General features: G+C 48.8%; 1 protein-coding gene and 1 long non-coding RNA gene across 3 annotated transcripts in view; one reads left to right on the top strand and one right to left on the bottom strand.

Moving 5' to 3' along the window:
* Ccdc57 (coiled-coil domain containing 57) overlaps nt 1–12,441 on the top strand; it is a 95,957-nt gene that overhangs the window by 74,387 nt on the left and 9,129 nt on the right. The gene's annotated exons all lie outside the window — the stretch shown is intronic.
* Nucleotides 4,534–8,202, bottom strand: LOC126500523 (uncharacterized). The gene is made up of 3 exons (XR_007591365.1): nt 6,482–8,202; nt 6,043–6,357; nt 4,534–5,965 (listed from the first exon to the last, which is right to left on the bottom strand). It is a non-coding gene; the product is annotated as an uncharacterized lncRNA (long non-coding RNA).

The following is a 12,441-nucleotide window of genomic DNA, read 5'->3' as shown; positions in this document are numbered from 1 at the left end:
GGCTAGGCTCCCATCAAGCCAGAACATGAAGTAGGATCAAAATCCCTTGCCATTGACCTTGGCTTCTCATCAGTCCTCATTGTTCGCCATGATCAGAGAGTCCGGTTTTATCCCATGCTGTTTCAGTCACAGTCCAGCTGGCTTTGGTGAGCTCCCAATAGATCAGCCCCACTGTCTCAGTGGGTGGGTGCACCCCCCGTGGTCCTGACATCCTTGCTCATGTTCTCCCTCCATCTGCTTCTCATTGGGACCTTGGGAGCTCAGTCCAGTGCTCCAGTGTGGGTCTCTGTCTCTATCTCCATCCATCACCAGATGAAGGTTCCCAGTGATGTCTCTCCTGGTCCTGGTTTAGTTTTTTGTTTGCTTGCTTTTAAGATAGGGTATGACTTCATAGCACTGACTGACCCAGAACCACAAACAAGGTAGTCCAGGCTGGCCTTGAATTTACTAAAAAAATCAACCTACTTCTGCCTTCAGAGTGTTGAGATTAAAGGTGGGCACCGCCCCTCCCAGCAGTGATGAAGCTTCATGGTTGGGTTTAATGTGGATTTGTGCCTCAGAAGGCAATTGGGGAGGTAGACAGGTGCTCTAGACAGGAACCCTCTAATAGGAAAGGGACAGGCGCTGGAAGGCTAGAGGCAGGGCCGAAGGTTTGTGCCTGCAGGAACCAGGGATTGGATTGAGGAGGTTCCAGGAGGGAGTGGCCTGACCCTCAGTACCAGGCAAGTTCTTGGTTTGAGGTGTGCAGGGTGTGCAGGTACCATGTCCCCATTTTCAAGTGAAAACTGAGGCCAGATCACAGTCACCGGATAGCTGCCCAATGCTTCTGACTGCATGCAGATCTCCCAAGCTCCAGAAAACACAGACCCAACCAGAACTGGGCGGGAAGGGTGGTGTAGCAGGAGGGCTAAGGTTGTCCCACGGCCAGAGGGTCATGGGCGTGGAAGCGCCGAGGAATGTGGGTACTAGTTGGGCCTAGCCCAGCCCCTCCCCGTCAGCGCGGGCTCCTGCAGTTGGTCTGCTTCTCTCGTCAAGCTAACGGCTGGACATCATGCAGCGCAATGGGAGGCTTGGTTTATTTCTTTAAAATGTTGTGATTTTTTTTTTTAGCTCATTCTCATGGAACAGGCCTATAATTCTCGCCCTTGGTAGGCTGAGGGAAGAGGATCATCATGAATTCAAGGCCAGCCTGGGCTACGCAGTGAATTCAAAACTAGCCTGGGCTACATTCTTGAGTCTAAAAACAAAAGAAAAAAAATGGTTTGTCATTTGAATTATTAAGATAAAATACCCTGTAGTTCAAAGCCATTTCTTAAATCCTACTTACACAGCTCAGCATCTGTGCAGACGCTAACAGTAACAGTGGCCACTCTTTCACCAAGCTTCTCTTAGAGATCCAGGAGGAAAAAACAAAAAGAACTCAACAACTGCTCCTTGTCTGGCCTGTTGTAGAGCTGCCCTGTCCCAGACCCTCCACCTCAGGCCTCACCAGGAGAGCACTCCAGGCCTGAGTGTTTCCAGCAGGGAAGGAGAGTGGGGGAGAGGGGAGCAGGCAGGAAGAGGGCACTGGGCTCGGCCTGGGCACACCCACAGTGGCTCCTCCCTGGCTCTGTGGACCCAGAGAAACTAGACATTTCTTTAAAATGTTCACCTTGAGAACAAAAACAAAACAGTTCTTTTGTTTGTTTTTCTTCTCTGTGTAAGCCCTGGGCTTCCTGGAACTCACTCAGCTCCTTAGACCCTGCTGGCCTTGAACTCAAAGATCTACCTGCCTGCCTCTGGAGTGCTGGGATTAGAGGTGTGTGCCAGTTGTAAAACAGTTCTTTCTGGGATCTGAGGAGATACCTTTGTGGGTGAACATGCTTGCAGATCAAACGTGAGGACCTGAGTTCAGATCCAGCACCCAAATAAGCCAGGGGTGGGGATGGGCAACATGTACCTGTCTTAGCAGATCTTGGGCATAAGCAAGCCAGTCTAGCTGAAACAGGATGCTCCAGACTCAGAGAGAGACCTCGTCTCAAACATTAGGAACCCTTTCCTAATTAGGCACACACCTTTACCAAGCACTTGGGAGGCTGAGGGGGGTAGCTAAGCTTTCTGTAGTTTGGGGCCAGTCGGGTTTACATATGGAGTTCCAGAACAGCCAGAGCTACATAACAGAGAGGTCCTGTCTCAAAAGATATTGAGGCTGGAAAGATGGCTCAGCCGTTAAGAGCACTGACTGTTCTTCCAGGGGACCCAAGTTCAATTCCCAGCACCCACAAAGCAGCTCACCACTGTCTGTAACTCCAGAATCCAGCACCCTCACACAGACATACAGGCAAAACATCAATAAAATACAATAAAAATTAAGATACTGTAATCCAGCATTCAGGAGGCAGAGGCAGGTGGATCTCTCTGAGTTTGAAACCAGCCTGGTCTGCAGAGCAAGTTTTAGGGGAGCCAGGGCTACACAGAGAAACCCTGTCTCGGAAAACAAAACCCTAACTAAATAAAATAATGTAACACGTTGACAAGATGACTTAGTGGATGAAGGTGCTTGCTGCCAAACCTAACAACTAGAATCTGGTCCCTAGGACTTGGTAAGAAAAGAACTACCACAAATTGACCTCCAACCTTCATGTGCTTGCTAAGACAATTGTGCAGCCACCACAAAGCCAAAGAAGGGGGGGGGGGGCTGGAGAGATAGCTTAGAAAAAAAAAAAAAAAACAAAACCCAACCCTGTTTCTTTTGCCCAGGACCTGGATTTGATTCCCAACCCAACACTCACGCCACTGCTCACAACCATCTCTAACTTCAGTTCCAGGGCATCCGACACCCTTTTCTGACCGGACATACATCCAGTGCACACACTTAACATGCAGGGAAGAATATCTATACAAATAAATCTTTTTTTAAAACTTAATTAAATTAAAATGTTCATGTTTGAACATTAGCACTTCATGAGTTAAACCATTTACAGGCTAATCCCAGAAGTTTTTGAGAAGCAGCACACTCCTGTAGCCAGGCTGGACAGCCTCACTGGACAGCCTCGTAGGCCCGAACAGCAGCCTCACTGTCAATGGAAACCGGCCTGGCCGGAGCGCTGGCGAGATGACTCAGCGGTTAAGAGTAGTGGCTATAGCCAGGCACAGTGGCCCACGCCTTTGATCCCAGCACTTTGGGAGGCAGAGGCAGGCAGATGTCTGAGTTTGAGCACTGGAGAGATGGGTCGGTGGTTAAAGGCACTTGTTGCTTTGCAGAGGACTTGAGGTCAATTCCAGCTCCCATATGATGGCTCACAACCATCCATAACTCCAGTTCCAGAAACTCCAACACTCTGACACCTTCTTCTGACCTCCATGGGCACCAGGCATGCATGTGGTACATGTTATACAGGTGGGCAACACACACACACACACACACACACACACACACACACGAAAGATAAAAATTGTTGAAGGAAGGGAAGGAGGGGAGACAGGAGAGAAAAGAAAGAGGAAGCAGGGAGGAAAGCAATGAAAAGGCCTAAAGAAAAGCAAAGACGTGGCAGTCTCTGCTCTAACCCTGTCAGGCAAACAGGCTAGCCTCAGGATGCTGGTGTGGCTGTCAGGGTGATGCTTTCCTGATCTGTTAGTCTTAGCCACAACCTACCCTCCTCTGACACTCTTAACCTGGAGTCCCTGTTACCAGACCTGCCACTGTCTGGCCTCCACAGGCGCTTGGTGTCTCTTGTGAAACACAGGAGAGCTCAGAAGAGCAGCCAAGACGTCCTCGTGGGAGACAATGCACTGGTGTGATGCATATTTGTGATAAGGAAACCCAAGTGAAGAGCTGGGGGGGCCTCCAAGAACAGTGCGTGACTATGTAAGCCAATCCAGAACACCGCGTTCCTTTCCCGCCTGCTCCTCACACCAGAGAGTGGACACAGAGTCTCCTAGGTCTCAGTAACCCAGGGAAGGTGGACATAAGGCCTGGCAGCCAGGGTGAGCATACAGACCAAGAAGAGCCTGGGAACAGCTCTGGGAGGGCAGAGAGCCCTGTGCAGACCTGGGTCACGTCCCCCGGCCCACCCTCACAGCTCACAGCGGCCTTGCTCCACAGCCAAGAGGCCAAGGCTCCTCCCTGTTTTTCGGCATCCCTGCCTGTGGCCTGGTCCCTGCTGCTGGATGACAGCCTTCTGCCAGCAACACTTCTCTGAGGCCTGTGCATACCCCCACCGCATCTCGGATCTGCCTCTGCGGAACCAGTGCAAGCGCTGGAGAAGTGGCTCCGTAGTTACGAGTACTGGCTGCTCTTCCAGAGGACCCGAGTTTGAGTCCAGGCACCCGCATAGTAGCTTACAGTTGTCAGGACTCCAGTTGCAGGGGTTCCAACACAATCTCACATACAATAAAAATATTTTTTTTATAAAAAAAAATGAAAAAATGTGCTTTAGAAAAAAACGAATCAAGCCGGGTGGTGGTGGCGCACGCCTTTAATCCCAGCACTTGGGAGGCAGAGGCAGGCGGATCTCTGTGAGTTCGAGACCAGCCTGGTCTACAAGAGCTAGTTCCAGGACAGGCTCCAAAACCACAGAGAAACCCTGTCTCCAAAAACAACAAAAAAAAAAGTTGAAAAAACTAATCAAGCAAACCGTGCAGATCCTGAAGCGAACAAGCAGCCTGTTTGCTGCCTGCGCTGAATTCCTTCAGGGCGGAGGAGACTCCACAATGCTGAGGCTCAGTGCCTCAGAGATCTGTTGGTTTTTTTGAAATGGTTATGAGGACATGATGATAGCTACTCAGGAAAGCAACATGTTGAAGTCACTTCTGAAACAAAGCAAATACATTTAGAAATAATCACATCGGCTTGCTTTTTAGTGGTATTTATTCTAGGGCCATAGAATGTCTGGCACTCACTCCTGCTTAGCAAGCTGTGGTGATAAGAACCAGATTCGCCAAGATACCAAGCAGCTGTGTGCAGATAGGAGGATGGGCATCACTGCCAGCACCCTGGGTAGAGGGGCAGAGGCCAATTCCAGGTCACCAGGTCATCTGAATGGAGGCCACTTCTGGGCTGCAAGGAACAGTGGTGAGCAGGCGGTACAGTGCTGAGGAGGTGGAGAATGGAACTTGGAGAAGCAGGGGAGGATGGCGGTTGAGGCCAAGTCTAAAGAAAAAGAGGAACTATGCAGACAAGAGCCCTCAATACCCTACAACACATCCACACATGAGGCTGGGGGCTGAAGGCTCCCTGGGTGGTAGAGCCCTGTCGGGCCTGCCCAGGGCTCTGTTTGTCCACCAGAGTGCAAGAGAACGGCCACAGGATCGAGGTCAGCTGTTCTCGATGTAAAGTTCCAAACCAGCCAGGACCACACATGGGACTCTGTCCCAACAACCTCCTCCCCAAAAACATTTTAAGTCAGCATAGGGTACATAGCTGAGGCCTCAAGAAGCAGGGAGAGAGAGCTAAAGAAGAGTTAAGGGGAGGAAGAGGGAAAAATGCTAATAAAAAGAAGTCTCCAGAACTCTGCCAAGGTGGGGTGCTCAGGCTCCAGACAACGCAAGGGATATTCCCAGGGAATGTGCCATGGCAGGAGCCCCTGCAGGAGGTCCTCAGGTGCCTAGATGGCAGCCCAGGCTTCTCTGAGAAACAGAAGGGAAGTTCAGTGATGCAAGAAAATGTCCAGCTAGATGTGGTGGTGCAGTCCTTTAACCCCACAGGCAGAGGCAGGCGGATCTCTGTGAGTTCAAGGCCAGCCTGGTCTGCAGAGCAAGTTCTAGGACGGAAAAGCACTGTCTCAAAAAGAAAAAAAAAAAAGAAAAAAAAGAAAAGAATGTGTTCCATGACAGCTAAAGCCTCTGAAGGAAAAAAATCAAATTATATAGATATAGATAGATAGATAGACAGACAGACAGACAGACAGAAGCCACAATGGCCTGAATGTAGCTCAGTGTTAGAACACTAGGGGGCTGAGGATATTCACTTGATAGGAGTGCTTACCTAGAATTCGTGGCTCCATCCACCCTAGTGTTAGAACACTAGGGAGCTGAGGACATTCACTTGAGAGGAGTGCTTACCTAGAATCCGTGGTTCCATCCATGCCAACACCGCATAAGTAAACACGGTGACACACGTGTGTCATCCTAGTATGTGGGAAGCCAAGGTAAGAATTCCAGATCGGCTAAGGCTACACAGGAAAAAAAAAGAAAGAAAAGAAAAACAAACAAACAAAAGTCTTGCTTGGCATGTGAAGAGAATAATCTCCAACCTCACACAATAAAGTATATCTAATGTCATGATCAAAACACTCTGTTAACTAACTGGGAGTAAAGAGCCCAGATTCAGTTATGTCCAGTTCTCAGGAGTCTACACAGCATGGCGGCGACACACACCTGTGTAGTCACGGCTACTCCAGAGACACCTGTGTAGTCAGTCACAGTTACTCCAGAGACACCTGTGTAGTCACAGCTACTCCAGAGACACCTGTGTAGTCAGTCACAGCTACTCCAGAGACACCTGTGTAGTCACAGCTACTCCAGAGACACCTGTGTAGTCACAGCTACTCCTCAGAACAAGGCAGGTGGGTCAAATGAACCAAGAAGTCGCTGACCAGCACAGGAAGCACATATATTTTGTACACATGGATGTTCTGCCTACATGTATGTCTGAGGCCAGAAGAGAGCATATACGCTCTGGACTAGAGTCAGAGACAGTTGTGAGCTGTCGTGTGGGTGCTGAGGATACAGCTTGAGTCTTCCGGAAGAGAATCCAGTGCTCTCAACCACTGAGTCATCTCTCCAGCCCCATCGAGCCTGTTCTGGAACTTGCTTTGTAGACCAGACTGGCCTCGAACTCACTCACAAGATCCACCTGCCTCTATATCCCAAGTGCTCTAGGGCTAAAGGTGTGTGCCACCACACCCAGTTTTCTTTTTTTAGGCAGGGTCTAATACAGCCCAGGGTGACCTTGAACTCATCCTCCCGTCTCTGAATCCTAGGTGCTGAGTTTACGGGAGTAGGTCGCCACATCATTGAGACCCCCCACACACACACACCTCTCTTTAAAAAAAATCTAAAGACAGATTAAGAAAGCCTGGAATCAGGCTGGGTGGTGGTGGCATGTTTAATACAAATTCATCTTTAAAAAAACAATTTTTGCTTTATGGTGGTGGTGTATGCCTATAATCACAGCACTTGGGAGGCAGAAGCAGGCAGATCTCAGCGAGTTCAAGGCCTGCCTGGTCTACAAAGCCAAAACTGTAGAGAATCCCTGTGTCCAAAAACAAACAAACAAGAAAACCAAGAATCCTGCAATGAAAAAATAACTGACCGGCTAACACAGCTGCTTTAGGCTAATTTTTCTGTGGAAGGATTAAGGTAAAGTAGATGTCTCAACGAGGAGTGTTCCAGATAAAAATGTCTGTGTAGCAGGCCGGACACAGCAGTCTTGGGTGTGCTTCCAAAAATGGAGCACAGCACACCTGGTGTGTCTACATACGTGCAGACAAAAGACACATGAAAATAAAATCTCTAGAGGGGAAAAAGGAGCCCAGAAGCGATAGCCCAAGATGGAGGGAACGGCTCCCAGCCCCAGCTGGTGGTGATTCGGGACCCAGTGGCAAAGCAGGGGTGCAGAAATAACAGGGCACTTCTGGGGTTCGCCATGGGCCCTGCAGACCAAGCTAAATGTCAACATGGAATTGCTGAGGCCACGGTTCCTGTCCAACGTAAAGCCAAGATGTTTACCTCGCCTCCCAGACCTATTTCCCAAATAATTCCCAAACAGGCCACTTTCAGCCCTAATCCTTCCTCCAAACAGCCTTCCTGAACCAGTACTATGTAATCAGGTGCTTTCCCATATTTCTAGCTGCCAAGGCCAGCCTTACAAAGAAAGTCATTTTATCTAGTCCGTTAATTCTGCAGTGCTGAGCGGATCGAGCCCAGGATCATGTACACTATAGGCAGGTACGACCACTGAGCTACATCCCCAGCATGGAAAGTAACTGAAATAACCTTTTTAGCTAAGTCTTGTGGCGAAGGCCCGTAATTCCAACTTAGGCAGTAGTCTTCCTGTCTTGGCCTCCAAAGTGCTGAAGCAAAAACAGGTGTGAGCCACCATGCTGAGCTATAACTTCTCTGGCTCTATCTCCGGGGACCGTACACCACACCTTAATACTTTCTCTCTTTTTTCTTTATTTTTTTGTTTTTTAGAGTCAGGATTTCTCCATGCTGCCCTGGCTGTCCTAGAACTCTCTCTGTAGACCAGGCTGGCCTGGAACTCACAGGGATCCTCCTGCCTCTGCCTCCCGAGTGCTGGGATTAAAGGCGTGCGCCACCACCGCCCGGCGCACTCACTGTTCTTTCACAGGCCTGAGACTGGGTTCCCAGCCCCCACATGACAGCTCACTGCTGCCTGTAATCCCACTCAAGTGCCAGGATGCAGAACCCTCTGGCCTCCGCGTGCGTATGATGCACATAAACTCATGCAAATACACATGAAGATTTTTTTTAAATGTTTAAATTTTAATTAATTAAAAAAAACAATAAATTCAGCCAGGGTCTGATCTTTCAGCCCTGTAATTTTGGCATTGAGGAGGCTGAGAGAGTGGGAGAGACATTAGTTCTAGGCTGGCTGGGGCAACAGAGACACTCTCTCGAAACCAAACAATTCAGCAAGTTGAGAAGGCCCCTAGGAAGAACCTGTAACTGCCACCTTTTGGTGGTAGCCTGATCCCCATATTCCTCCGCCTACCTACACTGGCAAACCTACTACATAGCAAGCAAGAGAGGGGACGAGAGGGGGACTTGTGCCCGCCTCTGCTTCCCCAGAGTCACCACGCCTGGCGGGAAGCACTGCTATTCCAGAATCACATGGTCCACTCCCAGGAACACACCAAGAACAAAGGAGAAGGCCAGGCAGGGTAGCACACACCCCTGACTCCATCACCTGGGAAGCAAGACAGGGAGATCTCTGAGTCTGAGGCCAGCTTGTGTGCATAGGGAGTTCTAGACCAGCCAGAGCTACTACTAGGGAGACCCTAAAACAAAAACAGACTGAAAAGGCCGGTGGGGTGTGTGTGTGTGCTCAGGGACAGCACACTCATCTGCTGTCGAAGGCCCCCAGTTAATTTTTTATTTTTAGATTTATTTATATGTGAGAGTGTTTTACCTGCATGTGTATGCATTATACGTGTGCCTGGTGCCTTCTGGAGACAGAAGGCATTGGATTCCCCTGAACTGGAGTTAGGGTTTTGAATTACCAAATGGTTCTTGGAAGTGAATCCAATCTTCTGCGACAGCAACAAGTACTTTTAGCCATTGAGCCATTACGTCTGCCCTGGAAGGCCCCAGTCTAACCCCCAACACTGCAAATAAAGTCACCAGGCCTGGCAGCGCACATTGTACTCCCAGCACTCAAGAGGCTGAGGCAGAAGAATCACAAATTGGAAGCCAGCTTTGGCTAATCACAAATTTGAGAGCCTGTCTCAAAACAGGTAAACAAAACAAAAACATATTAGACTCATATCTGGAACATCTGAATTGATAAAAAAGGGATTTGGATAAATAGCTCAGTTGGTAGAGTGCTTGCCCTAGCATACACAAAGCCCTGGATTCAATCCCCAGTACTCCAAAACAAACAAAAAACAAAAACAGCCGGGCGGTGGTGGTGCAGGCCTTTAATCCCAGCACTCGGGAGGCAGAGGCAGAGGGATCTCTGTGAATTCAAGACCAGCCTGGTCTCTACAAGAGCTAGTTCCAGGAGAAGCTCCAAAGCTACAGAGAAACCCTGTCTCAAAATACCAAAAAAAAAAAAAAAAAAAAAAAAAAAAAAAAAAAATCAATCCCCAGTACTACGTAAAGGGAGAATGATGGTACACACCTATAATCCCAGCACTCAGGAGGGAGAGGCAGGAGGATCAGAAATTCAGAATCACAAGTTTGAGGCCACCCTGGGACACATGAAACTCTGGCTCAAGAAAAAGGAAAACAAAACTTACTGAAGTGTTTTAGTACTACTTTACAAAATAGATAAATTGGGGCTGGGCGGTCGTGGCGCACGCCTTTAATCCCAGCACTCGGGAGGCAGAGGCAGGCGGATCTCTGGGAGTTCAAGGCCAGCCTGGTCTACAAGAGCTAGTTCCAGGACACGAACCAAAAGCTACGGAGAAATCCTGTCTCGAAAAACCAAAAAAAATAAATAAATAAATAAATAAATAAATTGCCAGGAAGTTCTAGAAAGATGCCCACTATTGTATGTTAATTACTCCTTAATAAAAATGACTTAAGGGGCCTGAGAGATGGCTCACCACCGCAGACAAAATCCAGACAAGGCTGTGTAGGAAGTGCCTTATCCTGCCGAGCGTTGTCTGGTGGCCACTGCAGATCCTAACAGGATGCTTATAATTCTCATCAAGCCACTAGAGATTTCTTAATTGTTTTCCTTTGTGGCACTCAGGGACACCAAGGGAGGTCATTATTGCAGACAAGCAGGCTAGGAGCCCCAGCTTCATGGGAGTTTAGTCGAGCCCTGAGGACAGAGCCAGTGGAGGAGCCCAAGCCCCCTCCCCCCAGAACAGCTTAAGTGAAAAACTGGTCTGGAGATTCAGCTTGAAAAAAATGGGAACTTGAACTTTAAAAACCAGGGTATAAAGCAAGCATCAGAATTAGCTTCCTAGATTGGTGAGCAGGTACCCGGCCCTGAGGTGTGTTCTCATCCAGGCCCGGATGCTACACCTGGGGCTGTGCCAGGAAAATTTTATTGCGAGGTGGTGGCAGGCCTGTTCGGTTCTGGAGTGTGGGTGGAGCCGCCTGCCCAGCCCCTGAATAGGCCTTTACAATCTGGCTTTGAGTCTTTCTCCTGAGTGGATGATGATGTCTTCCTTCCAATCCATACACTCCTTTTCCTTTTCTTACAGAGCTGGCTGGGCCTCCGAGCACCATGGTAACAGGAGTGGCCACAGTAGTTGTGTTGTATCCTAAACTGAAGGGGATTAGGCTGAAGTTTCTAAATGTGATGATTGCTGTCTGCTTCTCAATGGGACCTTTATCAGCTGAGCGTTTCTCCTAACCGGGCCGGAGTGTGTGCTCAGCATGCACAAAGCCTGAGTTCTGCCCCCAGCACTGTAAAATAGTACTTTATAGCCCTGGTTTATAGAGCTATGTCATCACAGACAGGTCTTAAACCCTGCCCAGCACTTTACACTCAAGTGAGTGTCGAAGCCGCTGCAGACCTGGTGTGAGGCCGCTGTGAACTTGACTCTGCTGTGATGTGCTCTTAGTATTGATTTGGTTTTTTGTTTGTTTTTGCCTGTATATGTTTTATGGTTTTGAGGCAGGGTCTCATACCCCCCAAGATGGTCTTGGAGCTCACTGTATAGCCATGACCTTGAACTCGCAACTTCCTACCTCCACCTCCACAGGGCTGTGATTATAGGCAGGCGCCACCATGCCTGTTTTTCTGTTGTTTGGTTTGTTTTTTTACCTACGTACAGTTGTACTGGTTCATGTATTTATTATTGTGGTGGTGGTGGTATGTGTATGTGTGTGTCTGGGGGCACAGAGCTTGCATACCCCTCACCCACGTGGACAACTTAGTGGAATTAGCTCCCTCCTTGTACCTCCTTCACATGGGCTCTGGGGATTGGACTCGGGTTGCAGACTTGTACAATGAGCACTTTTACCCATTGAGCCATTTCTCAGTCCTCCAATTTTGAATTTTTGTTTTTCTGAGACAGGGTTTCTCAATAGCTATGGAGTTTAGTCCTGGAACTCGCTCTGTAGACCAGACTAGCCTTGAACTCACAGAGATCCACCTGCCTCTGCTTCCTGAGTGCTGGGATTTAAGGGGTGCACCACCACTTCCCAGCTATTTTTGGATTTTTGAGTTAAGACTTCACTATCTAAGCCAGGCTGGGCTTGAACTCATGACCCTACTACTTCTGCCTCCTAAGTTCTCGAGTTACAGGTGTGTGTCATCAGGCCAGCTCTCAGTCCTTTTCTAATCTTACAGATAATTTGGAGAAGGTAGGACTTGACTATTTCCTGACGTTTCTTTCTCTGGGATCTCTCTGCCAGGTGGTGGTGGCCATGACTTTACTCACAGCAGTTGGGAGGCGGCAGCAGGCAGATCTCTGACTTCCAGGACAGCCAGGGCTATACAGAAAAACCCTGTCTCAAAAAACAAAAAGACAGGGTCTCACCATGTAACTTTGGCAGGCCAGGAACTCAGAGATCCTCCTGTCTCTGCCTGTCCAGTGCTGGGTTCAAACGTGTGCACCATCACACCTGACTGCTCCCTGCTCTAGAAGTGCCTCTAAGACAGTTCCGGAGTGGGCCCTTAAACAGAACCCAGAATTCGCTGGACTTGGTGGAGCTCGTCTTTAATCTCAGCACTCGAGGCAGGTGGATCTCAGTGAGCTCAAGAGCTGTGGATTTCAGGACAGCCAGGACAAAAAAAAAAAAAAAAAAAAAATGAAG

The sequence above is a fragment of the Alexandromys fortis genome, unplaced genomic scaffold (assembly GCF_014885135.2).
Source record: "Alexandromys fortis isolate MF-2015 unplaced genomic scaffold, M_Fortis_MF-2015_v1.1 scaffold_39, whole genome shotgun sequence".
NCBI lineage: Eukaryota > Metazoa > Chordata > Mammalia > Rodentia > Cricetidae > Alexandromys > Alexandromys fortis.
This window is presented reverse-complemented; position numbering and strand designations above follow the sequence as displayed.